Source organism: Anthonomus grandis, chromosome 2 (assembly GCF_022605725.1).
Source record: "Anthonomus grandis grandis chromosome 2, icAntGran1.3, whole genome shotgun sequence".
NCBI classification, from domain to species: Eukaryota; Metazoa; Arthropoda; class Insecta; order Coleoptera; family Curculionidae; genus Anthonomus; species Anthonomus grandis.
The window spans coordinates 13167032-13172534 of record NC_065547.1 but is presented as its reverse complement, the minus strand read 5'-3'; positions in this window follow the sequence as shown (position 1 = coordinate 13172534).

Below are 5503 nucleotides of genomic sequence, written 5' to 3'. Positions count from 1 at the left end.
TTTGTTTGAATTAAGTTATTTTTCGCATCATCTCACGCTGTTTGTAAACTTAATTTAAGTTCTTATGGTATTCATCAAAATTATATATTGGTTCCGTTGGACGATCAATATTTGAAGGCATTAAGGCTTGTTTTCCAAAAACTAACTCAAACGGCGTATATTGAGTAGCGCTATGTATAGTATTGTTATATGCAAAACACCAATACGGTACCCATGAACTCCAATTAGATGAACCCTTAGATATTTGTAATCGTAAATATGCACTCAAATTTTTATGAGAATTTTCTAGTGCACCTAGTGTTTCGTGATGATGCGCAGTAGAATTTAAGTGCCTAATGTTTAACGATTTACAAGATTCTCTAAAGACATTTGATAAAAATTCTGTTCCTTTATCTGTAACTACATTTTGGGGAATTCCGTATCTTAAAATAAAAGTATTTACAAACGCTCTGGCTACCGTTTCTGCTTTTTTACCTGGAATGGAACAACATTTAACAAATTTCGTCAATTCACACTGCAGGATTAAGATATACTTATTATTTTGAATATCTATTGGTAAAGGCCCTACTAAATCAAGATATACTTTTTCAAAGGCTGCTGAGGCTGTCATGGTTATCGTCATAGGTGCTTTATTGGGCTTTGAGTGCTTATTTCTCTGACACTCATTGCACCTTTTTACAAAACTTTCGACATCCTTTTGCATCTCTGGCCAAAAGTCACTTTTCTTGACATTTTTATACATGCGCCCGTTGACAGGGTATGTGTTATCACCTTCGATAATAGTGGACTTTATTTAATAACACAATTTAAAGATATGGACTGTATTTTTATTACACATCGAAAGAAACATGACATTTTAACAAAACGTACAAAAAACGTTATTAATTAAGTGAAGTACAAAATGACGTCACATGTTTGATCTTGGTGACGCGCGAGAACCTCGCCTTTCATCGATCGTACGGGGACTGCCTCGACCGTCGACTCGTCGTTTTACTTATATTCCTATGAAGTATGAACGCAAGCGCGGTGAGATGCGCGATGCTACTGACGCCGGCGATGTGTTTACTGTTTATATATATCCGTGGAATGATTAGTCCTTAACATGCCCCCCGCCTTGAAGCACTGCACTTTATCAGCTTCAACCTTAACAGTCAATTGGCAAAGGACATATTCTAGAAAAAGCGCGTTTGATCACACCACTTGAAGTCTTAATATCAGCAACACGATTAATCTTGTCTTTACCGGGATAAACCGACAAAATTCTACCCAACTTCCAATTCATTGGCGGTACGTTATCCTCCTTGATGATGACTAAACTATTTACCTTAATATCTGATTGTGTTTGTTTCCATTTCGTTCTTTGCTGGAGTTCACTTACGTACTCTTTATTCCAGCGCTTCCAAAAATTTTGTTTAACTTGCTGAATGCGCTGATATGTGGAAAGTCTATTTTCGGATATTAGTGTCACATTAGGATCTGGTATTCCGGTGAGGCTTTTCCCAATTAAAAAGTGGGCCGGAGTAAGGGGATTATAATCGTTGGGATCAGTTGAAAGGGGAGTAAGTGGCCGGGAGTTCAAAATAGCCTCTATTTGGGCCAATAGAGTTGTCAACTCTTCAAAAGTAAAATGTGCGTTACCTGCTACCCTCTTTAGGTGATGTTTTGAAGATTTGACACCCGCTTTCCATAACCCACCGAAATGTGGAGAATTGACTGGAATGAAGTGCCACTGGATCTGTTCGTTTAAATACAACTGTTCAAGATGACATTTTTCATTTATTAAATATTCACCAAGAGCATTTAGTTCTCGGTTAGCTCCCTTAAAATTAGTGCCATTATCGCTATAAATATGACTAGGTTTTCCACGACGCGAAACAAATCTGCGAAGTGCCAAAATAAAAGCTTCACTACTCAAATCAGACACGATTTCAAGGTGAATAGCTTTCGTTATGAAACACACGAAAACACTCACATAACATTTTAGCAACCTTGCTCCGCGTCCCCTTTTATCTTTAAAACTTAGTGGTCCCATGTAGTCAACACCAACTACATCAAAAACTTTACCAGGAATCAATCTGTTTCTTGGTAGATCACCCATAATAGACTTAGTCTGCTGCGGCTTAAAACGAAAACATGTCAAGCATTTTCTTACGACAGCCTTGGCTAAATTTCTGCCAGCAATGGGCCAATATACTTCTCTCACAGATGAGAGTAACAACTGTGGTCCCGCATGCATTAAACGTTTATGTTCGAACTCAAAAATAAGCCTAGCCAAACGATGCTTTGATGAAATTAACATAGGATGCTTCTTATTAAAATCATAATTAGATTGATTTAATCTGCCTCCTACACGCATTATCCCATCCTTATCCATGAATGGATTTAAGCTTAATATTTTACTTTTAGGATGCAGTTCTTTTTCGGTCAACAATGAATAATACTCATCGGGGAAACTAGTTTGTTGAGAAATTTTAACTAAAGTATTCCTAGACTCAATCAGCTCAAAGAAATTAATACGACCCTTTCTATGTTCATTTGGTTTCTTTGAAACTTTACAACGCAAGTTGTGGAAATATCTTAACTAAATAGCAAAAAACTTTACCAGTTTCCAAAACTCGGAAAACTGACTAAATACCTGCTCTTGAAAATTAACTGAAACAAAGCTAAAAATTTTTCTATTTGGACGTAGCTCAGAAAGGTTTTGAATGGTTACAATGGAAGTAGGCCAATTTTCCTCAGGTTGGTACAAAAACGATGGACCATTCCACCATGTATCTAATTTTGAAATCTGATGAGGAAATACGCCTCTTGATAAAACATCAGCTATAATGTTTTCAGAAGTAACATGTCTCCATTCATGATTTTCGGTTAAAGTTTGAATTTCATTCACCCTGCTACTCACGAAAGTTTTGAGCAAATTAGGAGCAGTCTTTAACCATCCCAGCACTATTGAAGAATTCGTCCAAAAGATACACCTCTCAATATTACATGTTAAAGACCTAAGAACCTTTTCAGCTAAGCGAGCTAAAACCAACGCTGCACACAACTCTAATCTAGGGGTAGTCAAAGGCTTTAAAGGACTAACCTTTGATTTAGCACACAATAATCTAACTGTAATAATACCCTGTGCATCAATTGATCTTAGGTATATACAAGCACCATAACTATAATCGCACGCATCTGAAAACCCATGCAACTCGATTTTTTCAGGCTTTACACAAGTAACATGACGTGGAATTTTAAGGTCATTTATGTAAGGTAACTCTTCACGAAACTTAGTCCAGGTGCTGTGGATTTCAGCTGGCAAACTGTCATCCCAGGATAATTTCTGAAGCCACAATTTTTGTAGCAAAACTTTAGCAACAACAACACATGGTGCGAGAAGTCCCAAAGGATCAAATATCGAAGCTATTTCACTCAAAACACCACGTTTTGTACTTCTACTTGACCTTTCTTGTATCTTTATCCTGTATGTCAAATAATCAGATTTACACGACCACGTCAACCCGAGAGTTTTGGTATTTTCGCCTTGACCAAATTTCAAAATTCCAAAACTTTCGTCCACATTACTTACAGATCTCAAAATTTCAGGCTCATTTGAAAGCCACTTTCTTAATACAAAGCAACCAGTTTTTAAAACGTCAGACACTTTCTGACACACATATTGCCCGTGTTCTATAGAGTCAACTGAGCACAAAAAATCATCCACGTAAAAGGATGTCTCAATAATTTTAGAAAAATCAGGAAAACTGTCCTTACAATCTTGGGCTAATTGCACTAAACATCTGACTGCTAACAAGCTAGCAGCAGACTGACCGTATGTCACGGTATTTAAATCAAAAATCTTAATCTTCTCATGGGGTGATTCGCGCCAGAAGATTCGTTGCAATGGTCGCTGTGTTGGCTCAATAAGTACTGCCCTATAGATCTTAGCAACATCAGAAGATACCACAAACTGATACTCGCGAAATCTGAACAAAATACTCAATAAATCAGGTTGCAACACAGGCCCTACCATTTGTAGATCATTAAGCGACTTACCAGATGTTGTTGGCATACTACAATCGAACACGACTCTAAGATTCGTAGTGATACTCTCTTCTTTTATTACCCCATGATGTGGCATATAATACGCGAAATCACACTCTTTTTTACTAGCTTCAGTCATATGTTGAAGTGACTCATACTCTTTCATAAACTGGACATATTTTTCCCTAAAAGATGGATTAGATTCAAACTTTCTCTCTAGGTTCAAAAATCTCTTAAAAGCCTTATCTTTTGATTCACCTAAATTTTCTAGCGGTTCTTTAAGCGGCATAGACACAATGAATCTGCCGTCTGCATCTCTACGAAAAGTTCTCTGAAAATGAGCCTCACATTCATTCTCCTCACTAGAGAATATTTTATTATTGCTAGAAAATTCTTGCTCTACTTCCCAAAACTTTCTTAAATCAAATTCAATACCTCTTGATTCATTTACGCTAAGATTGCAAACGTAAGTACCTATAGAAGGTGGAACTGCCATAGGTCCACAAACTACCCATCCAACCTTAGTTTTTTGCAAAATAGGATTTTGAGGTCCCAAACGTATCTGACCTATACACAAAAGTGAATAGAATAAATCATTGCCAATCATTAAGTCGATTTTATTTGGCTTATTAAAGGAAGGGTCAGCCAAAGTTACATTATTAGGAATCACAAGTCTGTTTGTGTTTACATAAACAGCTGGAATGCTACTAGTGATATGTGGCATAACTAAACAATTCAAAGTAGTCTTGAAAGTACCATGTAAAGATCTAATATTTAATTCACATTTAAACTTTACTTCAGAAGCATTTTGACCTATGCCACTAATTAGAAGCCTACATTGCTGCACGTCTAAATTAAGCTTATTACACAACTCAGAAGTTATATAAGATGACTGACTCCCAGAATCTAGTAAAGCGCGCGCAGCGTGCCAAGCACCATTCTTGTCTTGCACCTTTACTATAGCCGTCGATAAGAATACAATATTTTCTGTGTTAGAAGAAACACAAGATACAATTTCTTCAGTGGAGTCTTGACTATTCTGCTTCAGCGGTTGAGGTTCGAAGTTCTGCGGGCTAGATTCCCTGTTTTTAATACCATAATCAAGATGCAATAAAACGTTATGTTTACCCTTACATGCTGGCTTTGTACAACCACCAAACCTACAAAATTTGCTAAAATGACCTGGTCTTAAACATGACAAACAAAGCCTCAATGATTTAGCCTTTTCGACGCGATCATTGACTGATAATTTTAAAAATGACTCACAAGTAGATATGACATGATCCTTTTGACAAATAATACATTTTATTTCATTTGATACAAAACTTCTGCTAGATTTCTGTTTATTTTTGTCATAGCGACTTTGAGAGTAAAACCTTTCCTTTTGTACCGAGTTTGGTACAGTATTTTTCCGTTCAACTGTCTCTAAAAAGTCAGCTCTGGATTTTAAAAACTCCTTTAAATCGTTCCATTC